The 19,402-nt window shown below is 45.2% G+C and overlaps 1 long non-coding RNA gene across 4 annotated transcripts; it reads right to left on the minus strand.

Annotated features, from left to right (window-relative positions):
* Positions 1-1,883: 1,883 nt before the first annotated feature.
* Positions 1,884-17,350, minus strand: LOC147970787 (uncharacterized). Of its 4 annotated transcripts, XR_015604287.1 has the most exons (5): positions 15,816-17,350; positions 15,566-15,716; positions 15,416-15,476; positions 2,480-2,576; positions 1,884-2,377 (listed from the first exon to the last, which is right to left on the minus strand). It is a non-coding gene; the product is annotated as an uncharacterized LOC147970787 (long non-coding RNA). The 4 variants fall into 4 exon arrangements; XR_015604289.1 differs by lacking the exon at positions 2,480-2,576; XR_015604288.1 differs by lacking the exons at positions 1,884-2,377; positions 2,480-2,576 and having other exon boundaries at positions 2,594-15,476; positions 15,816-15,909; positions 16,779-17,350.
* Positions 17,351-19,402: the final 2,052 nt, after the last annotated feature.

Genomic DNA, 19,402 nt, shown 5'->3' on the forward strand with positions numbered 1-19,402 from the left:
ATGTCAATTCAGCCCTTTCTCCTGTCCCATGTGCGTGGCCGGAGTGCAGGCGTAGAACCGGATCCAGTCAGAGCCTCACGCTCCTCGACGACGGCCGCCACACAAGCAAGCTCTGCTTACATCTCCTGGGTTAGGCTACGGCTGGCTTGGTGCCTCTATCCTCTCAATTCCCCTGTATGAAATTCTACTCTTTGATTTGTTGCTCTAGGAATTGCATCCCGATCTGTTATTATATTCATGGATTTTTTTGTGTCTATATACTAATTTATGCATCAGGATGTATGGCTGATTGTGTGTGCGCGCACTTGTGTATATGTGTCTTAAATATTTTTTACTACCACAAATAATAAAGAATAAACAAGAAAAAGAGGCTATCATATTCAAACTTGGCATGTCAAAGTTACACAAATAGCTATCCCTAACCACCTTTTATCCTTTCAACCAAACAACAAAATATGGATATTCAACCAATCTAATCCCACCCAACCAAACAACGAAAAGTGGTTATCCCTAACCAGCTGGTTGAGGATATCCTTAGCCAACCCAGCCTCACCATCAAACCAAACGCCACCTAAGTTGACAAAGCCATCCATCCCCATCAACTTGGTAGGCCCACAAGTCAGCCTCCCACTATGTTGGGTTCCAGCTGGCAGGGGGAATATTCATTTTTTGTGCATAATAAGGAGGCACTTCCTTGCTTGCGAATATAGCTGGTGGGTCCGATATGTCAGCGGGGGGCACTTTAGTTCACGAAATATAGGGGCCCTTCCGATGGGTCCAAGATGTCAGGTGGAGGAATCATTATTTTGCGCGTAATAAGGAGGCATTTCCTTGTGTGCGGCCATGGACCCAGCTGTCAGCCTCTCCACGCACAATCTACTTCCCATGGTGTCGTTCGTTGACCACATTGACCACGCCGCGCCGAGCGCATCCAAGGTGGTGGACGATGGCGAGGCCCCGGACAGCAACGCGCCGGAGATGGGAAGACGTGAGAGTAGAGTCGCAGACAGAGAGGTATACGAGGGTTAACTGGTTCTAGTGCGGTGTGGTTCGGCAGTCCATGGACAAGAACAGGAGGTGTGGAGGGGTGGAGGGATGGCCTGGCCAACGGTGGAGTAGCGCTTCATAGCGAAGCGTGCTAAGCAGAGCTACTAGCAGCAGGAGGCGGGAGGTGGTCCCGGCGGCGCTGGAGGAAGAAGATGAGAGATTGAAGATGGATGCCGGTTGTTGGATGTAAATCCAACGGCTAACATGTTAGAAGCATTTGTTGACTAAATTGACAATGACTTACATTGGCTTCGACCTATTGGCCCACATTTCAGCCTCCAAAAATGTGGCATGTATGCAACTCATTTTTTCAGAATTTACAGTCTTTTTTTGCGCGGTAGAATTTACAGTCAATTTGATCTTTTTTTGAATTACAACCATTAGCTGGGCTGGGTGAACAAATAATGTAGCGTCCATGCGGCCCGTTTATTTCATTTCCTAAAAAATTACACGCCATTTGCACTTTCTTGGAATACACGATTTTGCTGGGCTGATTCTAATGATAATGTTGGGTTGGGCCAGCAATGTTATCAGAAAATAAAAAGGGGCTGAGCATTTTGTTATAAATATATTTAAATAATAAGTGATATTATTACATTCGTCCTTAAATCTTACCAAGCTTTTGTACACAATCACTTGGATTTTCGTGCCAAAACAATCCAGGATTTTATTTGTTAAGAAATTATTTTTATAAGTTAATAAGATTTGGGATATTGTTTTCTTACATATGTAAGTATCTGTTAAATATATGATTACAATAAAAATAATATATAATAACATGTAAAATAATATTTTTTAGAAAAATAGGGAGCATCTCCCCAGTTCCATTGCTGAGAACGAAACCACAAGACATTCTGATACTACAGCTCAAAGAGCAGTTCGAAAGCAAAGGTAGAAAAGCTACAAACTAGGGGGGTGGATGAACAAGTTCTCCGAATAACACAAATCACCCTAGGGGTGCCAAAGGCAGAGCGGATAGAGCACTCAAATGACACAAGGAGGGTCCAGCAAAGCCTTTATGGTCTTCAACTGAGGGGCCGTGTCAGCCTACGGTGACTACTAAGCAAGCGGAGACACCAGGCTAAAGGCGTAGCATGGTGGATGTCCCTATTTTTCGGCGCCAGGTACCCATCATCTTCATCAGAGATCTTGAGACGAGCCCACAGGTCCAGCCCCAGAGCAGGTCGAGCCTTATTCAGCCACAAGTGATCGCCAACGGTTTCTGGAGGGATCTTGTTAGGGTTTCCATGAAGCTCATCAACTTGTCCTTTTCCGATCCGGAGGAGAGAATTGCCCAGTTCCTCACCATGTTCCTGATCAACCTCAAGACCTGCGAACGAAAATCCAGGAGATGTTACTGAAAATCATAGCATTTCTATATTTCCAGAGGCACCAAAGGACAGCTGAGCTAACAGTGTTTAAAACTGAGCACCTTTTGGTAGCAATCCAGAATCTGGCGACAGATTCGAAGGATGAGCCAATCTGACTAGAGATATATTCCTCAATGTGGTCCCATAGATGTTTAGCAACTATACATTCAAAAAACAGGTGAGAACAAGACTCTTGTTCCAAGCAGTAAACATAATCAAGGGTTTGATGATGTGTCTCTTCCTAAGGTTATCCCTAGTCATCAATTTGTTTTTGGAGAGAAGCTAGAGAAATACATGAATTTTAGGGGAACTCTCAATTTCCAGATAGCAGGGATAAACATAGGTTGAACCCCTCTAAAGTTGATAACATGATAGAGGGAGCTGGAGGAATACTTCCCTTATTGTCCAGCTGCCAAATTAGAGCATCTGGCTCAGCAGTAAAGGTAATGCTTTTGGCAATGTCCTCCAACTGGAACCATTGTTCCATGAGACTATCACTAAAGTTCCTTCTAAAAGAGAGTTTTAGGCATTGACCATCCCAAACTTCATTGACACTTTTGTTAAGCTCAATGCGGACAGAGTAAATATGCCAAAATTGGACTGCTAGGGGGGATGTGCCAAACCAAGTATCTTCCCAGAACCTGGTTCTGCTCCCATCCCCTATGTTCCATCTGTAGCCAAATTTCACATCATGCATAATAGATTTTAATCCTTTCCAGAATCTAGAGGTCTTAGGGTTGGAGTAAGGGAAAAAAATATTAGGTTTATTTCCTAGGTATTTATGGGCAATAAGAAGCTTTCAGGGTTTCAGGTCTTCCTCATAAAATCTTTTAATCCAAGACCCTGGAATACAGATGTTAATTTCTTGGAGGTTAGGTATGCCAAGGCCTCCAAAATCTTTTTTCATAGAGACTAGGGACCAATTAGCAAGGTGTAGCTTCCTATTTCCCTCAAAATCATTCCACAAGCAATGGGACATCTGAGAATTGATGAGGTTCACTACCAATTTTAGGGAACTTGAAGAAGGAGAGGAGATACATTGGAATGCTAGCCAAACAAGCTTATATGAGGATCAATCTACCTCTGTAAGAGAGAAGTTTGCCCCTCCACCCAGCAATCCTTTTAATGATTTTATCCAGAAGGGTTGGATATCCTCTCTCCTCAGTTTATCATAGTGGAGAGGGATACCTAGGTACTTAATGGGGAAGTTACCTTTATTACAGACTAGAATAGAGAGGAAGTCAGCTAACTCCTGATCATCCATGTTGATAGGGATGAGTTCACTTTTAGAGTAGTTGATTCTCATGCCTGAGACTTGTTCAAACCAGGTTAGAACAGTTTTCAGATTGCTAGTATCTGTGGAGTCATTATCTAAGAAAAGGATGGTATCATATGCATATTGAAGGCAGATGATGCCACCAGGGTAGACCTCAGGACAGAGCTCTGCAATCACACTATGATCAGCAGCTTTGCTCGGCATTTTAGTAAGAACGTCCACTACTAAATTAAACAAAAGCGGGGAGATGGGGTCACCTTGCCTAAGGCCTTTACCAGCAAGGAAAAAATCACTTTCACAGTTATTTAACTTGACCCCAACAGATCCCCCATGAGTAAGTTGCTGGATCCAACTCTCCTCTATGAAAGGCTTGGAAAAGAACTAAGAGATCATTTTTCACCAAGTCCCAAAAATGTTGTTAAAACAAGAAGGGAATTCCATCAGGACTAGGAGCCCATCAGGATAAGAGCTAAAAATGGCTTCCTTCACCTCTGTCTCTGAAAAAAGGGGCTTCTAGCAGCTCATTTTCAGCAGGAGAGACTTTTTCAGAAGCAGAGAAAAAATTGTTTTGTAGAGAGAACCAAGAAGGATTTTATTTCTTAAACAGGTCTTTGTAGAAGTCACTAGCCAGTTTCAGCATCACATCTACCTTAGTAACAGGGCCATTAGGGCCATCAAGGGAGTGAATGAGGGTTTTCCTCCTCCTCTGGTTAGCTACTGCATGGAAGTAAGCAGTATTTCTATCACCCTCCTTAATGTTCCTATCTCTAGACCTTTGTTTGGCTTTGATTTCATCTTGAAGCCAAATTTTCTTGAGCTCTCCATGGACAAAGTTTAATCTATTAGTCTCAGCCTCAGAGAGGTCAGTGGTTTCTGCCTTAATATCTAGAGAATCAAACTCAAGGAGGAGAAGCCTTTTGTATCTTCTAAGATTAGCTTCCTCATTGGAGTTCCACCCTTTGGTAGTTCTCCTAAATCTCCTGATTTTGATCTGCCAATTTTCTAGGGGGCAGCTGCCCCTAGTAAGCTCATTCCAGATTTTCCTGACTAGCTCAGTAAAATCTTCTCTAAGCAACCACCACTTTTCAAATTTAAAACTATTGCTCTTTGGAGTTTGGTTAAGACCAGAGTTCCAGAGCAAAGGAGTGTGGTCACTACCACATCTGGGCAGAGCCCTACAACTATAAAGGGGAAAGAAACTATCTAATTCCGTGTCACAGAAAATTCTGTCAATGTTGGACATAATCCTGGAGCAGCACTTCCAACATATCTAGCAAAACTGTGGGTTTTCCTTCTGACTGGGCAATTCTCAACTTTATGGGTAACCATTTTGCAGATAAAACAACTCTTGGGCTTGACACATTTATCCAAATGATGCCCTGGTTCCCCACAGTTGTAGCAGATCACCTCAGAGTATGCCATAAGGTCCGATGCAGGGGCAGGAGCAGTTTTCTGGATGTCCTATATCTTCTTTTGCTGATTCTTACCTTGAGATTTCCCACTGATCTGAGAGTCAGAACCCCAGCAGATTGATCTTGGGCAATTACAGGAGCCTGCTCAGATTGTGCCCCCATTTGGGGCGGAGGTGGGCCGTACCACTGCCCAACCGCCCCCCCCCATTGTGATAGGGGAAATTCATCGGAGTTCCTGGTTCCTTCTCATCCTCCAGCCAGATGTTGTCGCTCAGGAAGAAGAAATAACCACCAGACAGCTCAATTAAAGCAGATTGCAAGCCTAATTTCAATCTTCTGCAGGTTTGGGGGAGAGGTAAGGTAGGGGATCTACCTGCTCCGGCTCCGGTGGCGTGCTGGTGGGCAGGAGTCCGGTCAAGCATTCCCATCTCGCAGCACGGCGTGGATCTCCTGAATTCACTTCTCCTTTCACCCATCGCACGAACGCAATTGGCGACTCACTGGGGTGGGGCATCCTGTGCTTCTCCGAGAAATCTCCTTCAAAGTAGATCCACAGGGCTAGATTCAGCAGCTCCCAATCCACATGATCCTTGCACATCCGAGCATACCTGCGCGAGTGAGAGAACAGATTCGGTCCCTCCTTGGCTTCCTCCCTCGCAGCTTCCTCCTCTGCTTCCCTCCATTCGCGTGTGCACTGGGTCCAGGAGAGAGCGTCGTCGCGGATCCGCATCGCCCGCTCCCTCCATCTCCTCCCTCGATTCTCCCGCAGCACCGCCGGCGCGACGGAGTCGAGCGGCTGGAGCATCCGCGGGAAGGCTTTGTAGACATGTGGGATATGCATCTTGTACATCTGCCTTTCTTCCAGCCATTCCCCCATGGATATGGCTGGCGACTCCATGGGGCACGCGAGCGGACTTGCTGAGGGGGGCAGGCGCGCCCGGAGTCAGGAGGCGGGGGGTGGCGGCGAGATCTATTTGCCAATTACTCCCTCCTTTTCGGTTTATAGGGCTCAATTCAAAAATCTCACCAACCAAGGTAGATGATGAATGGTGGAATACTTTTTGTAATTTGCAAAAGCACCTAATTAATGCACTTGTTTTCCTTAAAAAAATTATGTTTATCAATGCATTGGTCAATTTTCTCTTAATACTTGCATGGAATGATTTAATTTTCCTTGGAATCTGAACATGTGATGGAAAACAACCAAATTGAGCCTTATAAAATGGAAAAACTAAAATTTTGAGATAAGCCCTATAAACCGAAAAGGAGGGAGTATGTGAACTAAACAGTCAACATATAAAATAATTTAAATATATATAATATAGTTAGAAGGGAAACATAAGTTAGACCTAGCGTTCCTATTCTTATATAGAAAAATAGAACAGACCTTTGCGTTTTCTTCAAAAAAATACATAAATTGGGCTGCCAAAAATAAAACCTCGGATGGGAGGTCCATAGGCCGGTTGATACATGACGGCCCTAAGAAAATACAAACAGGCCTATGGACCTCCCATCCGAGCTCGCGGGCTGCACATGTTAAAAATGAAAGCCTAGACGGGGCAGCCCAAAACCACGTCCAACACTTGCCAAAACTTCGTCCCTCGTTTTCTCTGTGTTTCGCACACTCGACATTGTGTGGGCATTTTGACTGTGCATCATATGAAGATGTGCTATGCATGAATGTTGATCAGCATGATGTTAACTGGCTGTTAGTTCCATTTTCGACCATGAATAAAACTTCCAACATGATGTTAACCCTGTTTGAAAAGGCCATGTGAATATAAATGCTCTGCCTCTGAAAGTTGCAGTTTCTTATCTGAAACTGAACTTGCAGTTTCTTATCTGAAACTAAAACTTGCAGTTTCTTCTCGGAGAATCACATTGTTTGCACTTTTATACTCCTATGAAACTACATTTTTTGAAGTGCTAAAAATAGATCTCTAGAATTCATAAAGTTGTTTATATGCTCAATACTGCAAATATGAAATTCAAAAGACATTCATATCTGAAAGTACTCTCAAAATACACAACACAAAACACAATTCACAACCTACAAGTACTGACAACCCTAAGCTCCTCCTGACAATACACAACCTCCCCGACTATTGGGCTGGGGGGGCAGCCCCCTCCTATTCCTCAGTGGCAGACAGTAGCCCCGTGAGACGATGTGAACGGTGAGGGAGGCAATGGTGGGGAAGCATCGTCGGGCCAACTGCTTTTCTCCTCTTGCAGTTGGGTTCGGTCGACGAAGACTCCACCGACTCGCTCTGGCAGGACACCCTCACAAACGGCACCCTGTAGATGCTCGATCCTTCAATATCTGGTGGATGCTCCATCTGGGATCGATACTCCCACCACCGCTCCCTCACGATCGGATTCGGTGAATATGTTTGCTCCATGGCCCAGAGGAGCAGCTCTATGTACTCCGGCGCGACTCCCTCCTGGAGTATCGCCGCCTTTTCACTCTGTTGCAGATATTTGGCCATGGATGTCGCCGTCGCCGCTAGTTGGTCCTTGTTGTCAAACCAAGACTGTATCTCCAACATCCTAGCTAGCTTCACAGGGTCACCGTCTGCGATCCTCACGTATCGGTTGTACTCCTCCATCGATCTACTTCTCCACAGCACCTTCACTCGTCGGCGGTGGTTTTTGAATGGAAGAGGAGAGGAGCAACACTAGTTTTGGATTAGAACGGGAGAGGAGCGATGCTAGTTTTGGACTGGAACAGAAGAGGAGGGGCGGTGGTTTTGAAATGGAAGAGGAGAGGAGCGGCGCTACATTTAGATTGGAATAGGAAAGGAGCGGCGATGGTTTAAGAGGAGAAGATCGGAAGAGCGGCGCTGGTCTTGGAAGTATTTTTTTGTTGTTTCACGTATTTTGGGTCAAAGTTTGACCACATATTGTATTTGACAAGCAAAATGTGAATGCATGTCACCAAAAATTGTATCCTTTGGTTCGTATCTGAATGTACTTTCAAATTATACTCCCTCCATTTTTGTATACAAGGCCACAAACTCATATTACAGGTACCAAGGTAAAAATCAATGCTATGTTTAAGTCAATGTTGCAAGCTAGCTTGTCACCTTGATTGTCGTGTTAATTAATGTGGTTTTTCTCTCCCAAGCACAACAAGCCAACCCTCTTACTCCTCATTGGTTGATTAATATTGGGAATGCAAGCTAACCTTCTCACTCCCGCATGCACACAAGGGATATTAATGTCCTCGGGTGCTAGTACGAGGCAAACGCCATAAATTTTGCCTCGATTAATGTTAGTGGCCTTGTATAGTTGCAAATTGTAATTTTGATAGTGGCCTTGTATACAACATATAACATATATTTTATGTGCGAAAATCATGGTCAATTATGACCCAGAATAAAAGGGAGACTAGTTAATGTGGGGTCACTTTCCTAATTGAAGGGTAAATTGATATTGATTTTGATCCAGTCAGAGCGCGCCGGCCCTCTCGTCCAATCCTAAATCGCTGCCGCACGCTCCTCTCCCTCTTCTCCATTGCAAAACCACCTCCTCTCCTCTCCATCATCTCCATTCCAAAACCACCGTCTCACCTCTCCCTCTTCTCTATTGCAAGACCACCGTCTCTCCTTCGTTTTCTAGACGCTTTGCTCCATGGCACAGGCACAATCCATGGATACAAAATTAGTATAATGTATAATATTTAAAAGTCGAGGGCGGGGCTTTTCCTGCGCAGTAGGCGGCGGGGTAGTTCCGCCTAGTCGGTTCGACAGAGACGCGAGAAGACGAGGGAGTAGGCTGCTGCAAACGTAGGGTTGTGTGATTTGACAGCGAGTTACTGCTGGACCGGTGGGGCCCCGTGATTTGACTTGCCATTATCATTTTAACTGTGGCGCTACGACCGGCGTGAGTCTCCCAGATTCCTAACCACCTCCATACAGGTGCCTCTCCTAATGCTCCACCATGTAGTAGAGGCTGGCTCATGCATGAGAGCCCACTTTCCACTTTTTCCTTGCCTCTCTTTCCTCCACATATGCAAAAATGCCATGTAAAGCACACTATTGTACTTACTTTTACTTGCTCCTACAGGTGCTTAAGCTTGCCACATAGGCATAAAGTCTGATGTGGCAAGTGAATCAAGAAGAGAGAGACTAGTTTGGTGAGCCAAGGAAGAAATGGTGCTAAGCGCGTGTACCTAGGTGAAAAGACAATTTTGAGTATATAGCTAATTAAATGAAGCAAACTTAGCAACACAATTTCATTGGAAGAGGTCACTCCTTGGTAAATGCAATAAATACACGCGCTTAGCACCGTTTCTTCCTTGAGTACGAAGAAAGAGATAGAGAGGAGTAAAAAAATACACTTATAGCCAACCTTGTTGTAGTATGAGTGACTATGTGATGAATATGTATGACATGCCAACATGAGATAGCCTAACGCACCGTGTTAAATCTCCAAGGGCGCGACCACGCGAGCGACGCGACGGTCATGGTAGGTGCGACCATAATACGGGCTGCTGGCAGCCCTTGGATCTGAGATCAAACGGTCGCATGCTAAGTTGCTGAAAATTTGCAGAATAACCCTCCAGGATAGGATATTCACCCATAGGTCTAGAATCACGCCATGCAACCGTTCGATCTCAGATCCAAGGGCTCTCAGAAGCCACTACCCTGCCATTCGCACGCTGGCAGTTCGCTCCTACTCGTCCTCGCACGTCCTTCAATACTACGGTGGTTCGCTCCTAGTCATCCTGTCCATTCACATTACGGCAGTTCCACTAATCCTAACCCTCCTCCCAAATCCATGGCGTCCCAAATCTCCACGATCGGCGGTGAGTACAAGGTTAGAACCATCACCGGCGATGAGTTCGACGTCATCTACACCCGTTCTTCCGCGACGGTGAAAGGATGCCTTTCTCGCTTCAGACGCATGTTCGAAAACTCAGATGATGAGTGGGTCGCTGGGCTAGATGTTGAGTACACCATAGTCCTGGGACGAGAGAAGGATCTAAAGGACGAAGAGAGGAAGAAGCCCGCTGTGATCCAGGTTTGCGTACATAACGTTTGCTTGGTCTACCACATATGCCATGCCGACGTTGAGTGCCAGGATTTTAAGAACTTCCTCAAGGACAAAACAGTGAAACTCGTTACTGTAGACTTTGGTAATGACAAAGAAGTCCTGCGCCCGATAGGCCTCATTGTAGGAAACACCTTCGACCTCCAGAAGAATCAGCTGGTGTCCTCTCGTCAGCCTTCAATGCTGACCCTAGCAGGAGCCATGGTTCATCCTTCGTATGGTAAACTGGAGAAACCTCATTACACGTTTCATCGTCATGCATGGCAGCACAATGTACTAGATATAGACCACATCCACTACGCTGCAATGGATGGCTACCTGTAAGACCCCGGATGTGATTTACCCATTATGTACTCCAACTCTTGCCATTTCCGGCCTTAAGTTATTTTATTTTCTCGGGTTCGGATTTTTGTCTCCGTGTGTTGTCATCATTGTCATGCATCTTATATCATGTCATCATGTGCATTGCATTTGCACACGTGCTCATCTCATGCATTCGAGCATTTTCCCCGTTGTCCGTTTTGCATTCCGGCGCTTCGTTCTCCTCCGGTGGTCTTTTCTAACTTTCTTTCGTGTGTGGGGATTAAACATTTCCGGATTGGACCGAGACTTGCCAAGCGGCCTTGGTTTACTACCGTAGACCGCCTGTCAAGTTTCGTACCATTTGGACTTCGTTTGATGCTCCAACGGTTAACCGAGGGACTGAAAAGGCCTCGTGTGTGTTGCAGCCCAACACCCCTCCAAGTTGGCCCAAAACCCACCTAAACCCTCTCCATCATCTAGAGCGTTCGATCATGATCGCGTGGCCGAAAACCGCACATCATTTGGACTCTCCTAGCTCCCTCTATGCCTATATATACCTCCCCCTTTCCAAATCTCGGATCCCCTCCTCGAAACCCTAAAAAAATATCTCCTCCGTCGCCGCCGGACACGTCCGGACGGAGCCGGACGTTGTCCGCCGCCGCCACTGACCAATCACGCGCTGCCACCTGTCCCGGGCGGGCGCCCACACCGCCGCCGTCGCCCACTCCGGCCAACTCCTCTCCCTCGTCTCCGGCAAGCCCCCGACGAGCTCTGCCGCAGCAGCTACAGTTCCGGCCGGCGACCATCGGGAAGCGTGCCGCCGGATCTCAGATCTAGATCTCGTTTGGGTTGACTTTCTCCCAAAACCCTAGCTCATATTGCCATGTTCATCGTGCTGTAACTTTGCATCCGTAGCTCCGTTTTGGGCATATAGCATATCGAAATGTTCGCTTCAGAGAGTACATTATTTCATTCCATTGCATCATTTTCATTTGAGTTCATCTTGATGCCCGAAATGCTGTTAGAAGAGTGCTACTTGAGATAATTGTCAGATCTGCTGCTCCATTTAGATATTTGTCATTTTCGCAATGATTATTGTGTGCATGATATGCCCATGAGCTCTACATATGTTTTGTTAAGGGTTTTGCCATCTTTCCAGAGGTGCAACCCATGTATTTTTGTGATGTGTGTGGTGACTAGCACAAGCTTGCGAAGTGAGGCATTTGGTAATGCTGATTTCAGGGACTTAGCATTTCCACTAAGTCCTTGACCTGTTTATCTTATATTGCCTTATGTTCATGTTGTTTCCTAGTGATCCGTGCCTCTTTTGAGGATGATCAGTAAGGATGTTTTGTTAATATTGTGGTGCTCTATCCATCCATGTCTTTGTTTGAATTTATGGAGCACCTTAGCTTGAGTCAATCGAGCTCTACTTTTGTCATTTCGTGAATCTGGGCAGATTGTCTACTTGTTAGCGATTTTGCCGATGATGTTGTAGTTGATCCGTGCAGGCTATGTTGTTGTTCTTGCCATGTCTAGCTTGTATTTTGTGTATTCTTGATGGGTGTATGCTTATATTATCTTGACTTGCTCTATAGTGAGTGCACCGAGCTCGTAAACATGCCTACTTGATATCTGTTTTCAGCATGCTCCAGTTTTCACTAGGTCTGAAATCTGTTTGTCAATTGTATTTTTGCCATGCTTGTTTGAACCTGTTAATGGATGAATTGGCCATAGCTCAGTGCTAAACTTTTGTTAAGAATCATGAATTCATCCCTGCCATGTATTTTGATGCCATGTTTGAGTGCTATAGCATGTTCATATTGTTGCATTTAGATGGCTACTTGCTGTAAATCGCAGAACGTGGTCATTTTTGAATTGCTTGCCATTTCCAAACCGTAACTCCGATTTTGGCGTTCTTTATATCGTTTTCAAGCGATTTCATCTCATCTTTCCAGTGGCACACTTGGATTTCTAAGTTGAGGCCAGGTTCATGCATCCCGTGTCAAATATTGCATATGCATCCCGCATCGCATCCCGCTTAGCATAACATCTTTGCATCATATTGTTTGACCCTTGCACGTGGTTGATTGTGTCCTTGTTGCTTATTTGTCTTGTTTGGGTAGAGCCAGGAGACGAGTTCGCTAACGAGGAGCCCGTTGAGTTTGCTTTCGAGGATCCAGTCAACTCTGACAACTTTGCAGGCAAGATGATCATACCCTCGAAATCACTACTATCTTTGCTATGCTAGATGCTCGCTCTTTTGCTATGCCAATGCTACGATGCCTACCACTTGCTTTCAAGCCTCCCAAATTGCCATGTCAAACCTCTAACCCACCATGTGCTAGCAAACCGTTGATTGGCTATGTTACCACTTTGCTCAGCCCCTCTTATAGCGTTGCTAGTTGCAGGTGAAGATTGGAAACCGTTCCTCGTTGGAACATTATTTACTTGTTGGGATATCATTATATTGCCATGTTATCTTAATGCATCTATATACTTGGTAAAGGGTGGAAGGCTCGGCCTCTCGCCTAGTGTTTTGTTCCACTCTTGCCGCCCTAGTTTCCGTCATATCGGTGTTATGTTCCCGGATTTTGCGTTCCTTACGCGGTTGGGTGATAATGGGAACCCCTTGATAGTTCGCCTTGATTAAAGCTTTTCCAGCAATTCCCAACCTTGGTTTTACCATTTGCCACCTAGCCTCTTTTTTCCCTCGGGTTTCCGGAGCCCGAGGGTCATCTTATTTAAACCCCCCCGGGCCAGTGCTCCTCTGAGTGTTGGTCCAACCTAGAGCCCCTTGTAGTGCCACCTCGGGGAAACTCGAGGGCTGGTTTTAGTTGTACGGATTGCTTATCTGAGTGTGCCCTGAGAACGATATATGTGCAGCTCCTATCGGGATTTGTCGGCACACTCGGGCGGTGTTGCTGGATTTGTTTTAACCTGTCGAAGTGTCTTGAAGAACCGAGGTACCGAGTCTGATCGGAATGTCTCGGCAGGAGGTCTATTCCTTCGTTGACCGTGAGAGCTTGTCATGGGCTAAGTTGGGACTCCCCTGCAGGGATTTGAACTTTCGAAAGCCGTGCCTGCGGTTATGGGCAGATGGGAATTTGTTAAAGTCTGGTTGTAGATAACTTGAACCTTAATTTAATTAAAATGAATCAACTGAGTGTGTTACCGTGATGGTCTCATCTCGAGGGAGTCCGGGAAGTGAACACGGTGTTGGAGTAATGCTTGCGCAGGTTGTCCTCTAGTTTCTCGCTCGCGCTTTGCCTCCTCTTCTCACTCTCTTTTGCGAACAGGATAGCCACCATGTATGCTAGTCGCTTGCTGCAGCTCCACATAATTACCTTGCCTTACCTATAAGCTTAAATAGTCTTGATCGCGAGGGTGCAAGGTTGCTGAGTCCCTATGGCTCACAAATTACAATTAAACCAGATGCAGGGCCTGATTATTCCGCTCCAGGTGACGCGCTTGAGCTCAAGTGGGAGTTCGACAAGGACTCTCAACGATACTATGTTTCCTTTCCTGATGATCAGTAGTGGTGCCCAGTTGGGGTGATCGGTATCGTATCGCATGTTGGGTTATCTTTTATTTTGGCGCCGTAGTCGGGCCATGAGTGTTTGGATGATGTAATGTTATTTATGTACTTGATTGACGTGGCGAGTGTAAGCCAACTATGTTATCTCCCCCTTTTATTATCTATATTACATGGGATGTTGTGAAGATTGCCTAACTTGCGACATATGCCTTCAATGCGATTATGCCTCTATGTCGTGCCTCGACATGTGGGAGATATAGTCGCATCAAGGGTGCTACATACCTTTGCTTAAATATCTACAAGGGTTGGATGAAGAGCAACAACCAAGTGTGCGGTTCAAGCAAAGAAGTATCGGCCAAAAGGAAGAAGGACAAGGACGAAGTAGAGGACGTGGACGAGGACTCCGAGTAAGGTGGCAATGTCGTTGCTCATGGTGGCTCTAATGCAGTGTCTACCGGAATAGTTGCAAAGTTTAATTTCAGGTGTGCTTAATTTAATTTGAGGGGTGTGTTGTGCTGAGCCCCCAGCAGAACTATGTTATGTTTCTTCTCGTTACTTTAACTCTTTAGTACGTACATACTAGTATTTCTTACATTTCATCTTTTAGTTGGTATAGTACTACCACTCGTTTCTTCACATTATATACATACAATATATATGGCCAACATCATATAGCCAACAGTTTAGTTGTCAAAGAATTTCAGGGTGCTTAGTTTTGTCAAAGAATTCCAGGATGCTAAGAGGGTGCATGGATCCAAGGGACTTATTTTAGTCTGACTAAAAATAGTCTCTTTAAGAGGCTAAAGTTACAAGCACCCCTGACTAAAGAGGGGCTAAAACTAGTCTTGAGACTAAAAATTTTTAGAGAATAATTATTTTGAAGAATTATTTAAAACTTTTAGAGAATAATACATATTGTTGATTCACTTGGTAAATATTCAGTCCAGAGTAAATACAAGAAAAAATTAGCAACAGAAACTTCATGTACAGAAGAACAAATAATTTTGGTAAGGTATTTCTCCCGGCAGTTAACTGATGCAACTTGCATAAAACATGACAGTTCATATACAGAAGGGACAAGCAGAGCAATGACAGTTAAAAATGGGTGCTAAAACTGTAAAACAAAAATAAGATAGAAGAGTAGGAAGCAGGGAATCTAAATTGAGCACAATTAGAATGAATTGCAATACTAAACAAGCCATACCTGAGCAAGCAAAACCACATAGAGTGTAACACAAGATTGTTACTAAAAAAACTTCCAATGGTGCATGATATGGCATAAAGACATCTGGCAGTCTCATGAACATGTATAAGGTGCAACTAATGACTTAGAGAATCCGCTTTCATAAATTATAATGGGTGAGAGAGTCACAGATCTAAACAACTACAAGAAATAATTGAATCCAAGACTTATTACCTAGTCAGCTTCGTTCTGGTCGTGTTGCCGCCTTCGGAATGGACTTATAATCCACTTCTACCTACATATATAGAAGCATTGACTCTTAAGAAATCAACCATAATATTCATTGGTAAATAACTAAATAAAATCACAATATCATAAGCTTACATGCTTAGGCCCTGTACATAGCTTTCCACTGGACATAGAACTGACCGAAGAATCACTTGCTTGCTCGTGCCCTTCAATCTATGACCCTGTCCATCTCAATCTTTAGGCATAGCCAATTTCTACAGGATCTTGGTTTTGAACAGGGACGAGTCTGTTCAATGCAAATGAAAAAGTTGCAAGTTGTAACTGCACTCAACATATCCTATCCAATAAATTTAGATCTAATAAAATGAGGATTTGAACAGCAAACCTTTTTTGGTGTGATCCTTGAAATAGACTATTTGGATTCATATTTGCTTAATGCATTCTCTTCGTCCAAATCAATTCAAGCCTCATTCGTAGGACTGAATTAATTGATACATGGTCACAACAGACTCCCAAATCCCAGAGATTATAATCTTCAGTGACATAAGAAAAAAATCTGTATGGTGCACTGACTATATAGCAGAAGAGAGGACCTTCATGTGCCGTCTACCAAAATAAATTCGACTGATTGTTGTATCAAAAGTCAGTTAACGATGCCATGTTTTTTTGTATTTATTTTGGGTAACGGTAGTTCTACTGTCAACTTGTTTCAGCGGATACATATGTTCTATTTTTACAAAGTGATAGAAATGCTTGTTCGTGAAGGGGAAGAAGAGAAGAGTGATGAGAAGAGGATCCAAATTACATACCTTATGATTAAGATTGAACCACACAGCAAAATCACACAATCCTTATACCTATATGTCTGAATGAACTAGAACTTCTGTACGAATCAGATCAAATCAATAAGGCATGTTACTTCACAAATCCATAGTCTATAGTGCAAGCTCTAGCAACTTCTGATCAATTGAACATAAACATCAGGACCTAAGTATCTAGCATCTAAGAGGAGAACTAACATAGAAGCAAGCAGAGAAAACTATTAATTCCATAGAGATACGGAGGTATGTATGAACTTAATCATGTCTGTAAGATGATGAAATCAACTCCATGGCCAATAAACCCAGTCTGTTCCACCCTGAACTGAGCATCAATTCTGAAAGCACTCATCCTCTGCTATCACTCCCTCCATATTTACACATAAAGAAACACTAATTAACCATGGCCACTTTCCAAAATATTTTATCCGAACAGCTGGACAAGTGTTGAAAAATCAGCGGGCAGCGTGTGTTGTAGAGGATGACCACACATGGAGAAGGAGGGAGGGAGGGGAAGGAGGAAAGATTACCTAAGCAGCTGCTCGGCCCCGACCTCCCATGTCCGCTCGCCTCCTCAAGTACCTCAGGGACAAATCCCCCTCCTCCATTGCTTGCCCGTGACCCCGCCCTACTCCTCCCTATGCCTCTCAATCTCGTTGGCATGGCGGTCGAGCCGTCCTCGGCGGGCTAGATGTGGCCCGTCGGCGGGCAAGACTCCCGCGCCGCCGGCGAAGCAGGCACCAAGTAGCTCGAGGAAAAATCTACACCGTGGGAGCAACAGGGGGAGGGGAGCTGCTGTGCTTCGGATGCCGCGCACCATGGGGAGGGACGCCGCGGTGCTGCCCGGGGAGACAACGCTGGGGTGCGGCAGAGTGTGTTTGGGGGGAGCGGCGTTGGTCGAGGAGGAAGCAGCGAATGGTTCTCGGTGGTGGATGAGGAGGGTGCTACGGTGAGGCAATGGTCGGGGAGAAAGTCGGTGCTCCGGTGAGTTGGTAGTGGCGGCGGCGGCGGCGGCGGTGGTTGGGGTGAGGTTCGATTTGGCTAGGGTTTGATTTGGGGCGTAATTTTGGAACGGTTTGAGACAAGTGGTCGATTGAGAAGAGTTCGGGAGTTAGTGGGTCGTAGCTTAGTTCTCCCACGCGTTAAATCCCAATAAGTTTTACTCGCTGGCTCACACCATGATGGTCCGGCTGTTAGTGGGCCGTAGCTTAGTTCTGCTGGCAGAAAATGTGTCGTCCGTAGTAGGAATCATCCGGGGCAGTTCATATGCCCTGGTAGATAAACTTCTACCGGCAGTTTATCAGCCCATAGTCACTAGCGCCAGCAGTAATATAATCCCCGACATATTATTTGCCCCTGATAAGGTATTTCACCTGGCAGTTAACTGCCCCTAATCAAGTGTTGTCGTGTAGTGGCTCTCGCTCTTGCTCTTGCTTGCAATGCTGCTCTGATTTAGCTACACTTCACTCCGATGCCGCCGGGGTAAAGGAAGAACCAGCCGCAGCGGGAGGGGGGCTCGCCGGAGAGGTACCCCACTATCTATCTTAGGGTTCAGGATGGGGGCGGTGGTCGCCGGTGGTGGCGGGGCGTTGGCGGAGCGGTGCCGTGGGGATCGTCGGAGAAAAAGCTCGGCACGGGGGGGCCTAGAGGGATGGCCGGGGTGGCGGTGGACCGGCGGTAGGGAGTGTTTTCGGGGCGGACGGGACGGCGCACCGCCGGCCGTGAGCGGCGGGGGGCTGTTGTTTGGCCGGCTCAGGGGGTGGAGGTTGAAGATGAACCGCAGGCCCTTGATTTCGTATCCAACGGCTGCAAAATTGACTGACCGGAGATGAAAAAGTCAGCCGACCGACGTGTAGCCTCACCTTGCTAGTGCGTTCAGTTTCGACAGCAAAATTCAGTTTCAACGGCAAAATTCAGTTTCGACAGTTAAGTTCAGTTTCGACAGTTAAGTTCAGTTTCGACAGTTAAATTCAGTTTCGACAGTTAAGTTCATAGATGAGCGGCTAATGTATTTTACATCTAGAACTTTGTGGTTATGTATTTTACGTCATGTATTGGAGATGTTATTAGAATTCCACTCAGGTTAACGTTGTTCGTTGTCTCTCTTGCCCTGCTTCAGCCTCGGCGTCGTACAACTCACTAGAGCTGCTCCAACGACGAAACCCTCCATCACAGCGGAGCAGTACCTTGGGCTCCATGTCCAGATGCCTAAAATCTTCTTCCCCTCCTCCGACAGCCAAGTCAGCCGGAGCATCGTCACCGGCCAACCCAATCATGCTGAGATCAACATGGCTTCGCCAAAGAGGTTGTACACTTGTTGCATCTCTTTTTTACTCTACATGTTATATATATTGTCCACTGAGCACTCGTAGTAATGGGAAATACGATTATTTTATCCTACTATATGACAAGCAGTGAGGTACCAGGCAACTTAGCTATCCGTGATGGACTCTCTTGAACGCCATCATTATTTATCTCTACGCGTTTGAGCTATGCATTTGTCGATGGGCCTGGGAGTTGAGCTAGTATGGCAGTGGCCTGGGTCAAATGTAATAGAAGTAGCACAAAAACATTTTTTTAGTGTAGGATTTTCCTTGCTCAAGCCTGCCTACTAGAATCGACAGTGCTTGAAAGGAAAAGTGAATGAAAAACATCGGAATTAGAAAGTTTCCTATGGTACTACTTTTCATGAATTTGGTGCAAAGGAATGGAGCAAAGGAAAACTGTAGGATTTGTTGCTTTAGTGTCTCCTTGAAAGAAAAACCGTATGAATTCTAATTTCCACTTCTCCTCCTTTCCATATTCCTATTCATCAAGCACAAGACTAAGAGATCGTAGCATAATAGCATTATAACCGTACATTTTCTTGTGGTTTGACTTAATCTCACCATGCTTTTTTGCATCATTTGATCTTCCAATTGTTGTGAATCAAACACCCAGATTGGTAGAAATCTAGTGTTTTTAAATTATCTGTTTCCACATGCATTCCTATCCTATTCCTGTCTCTTTCCTATCCCTCCATTGTTAGAATCCTCAAATTCAAACAAGCCCTTACTCAATTACTTCTGTTACAGATATGTGTTAAAGAAAACCTTGTGTGGTTTGTCCTGCTCCTGCGGCGCTGTGTTCCACCCCAGCTCAGCTGCTCCAACGA

This window comes from Triticum urartu, chromosome 5A (genome assembly GCF_056163025.1).
Source record: "Triticum urartu cultivar PI428250 chromosome 5A, HENAU_Tu73, whole genome shotgun sequence".
NCBI classification, from domain to species: Eukaryota; Viridiplantae; Streptophyta; class Magnoliopsida; order Poales; family Poaceae; genus Triticum; species Triticum urartu.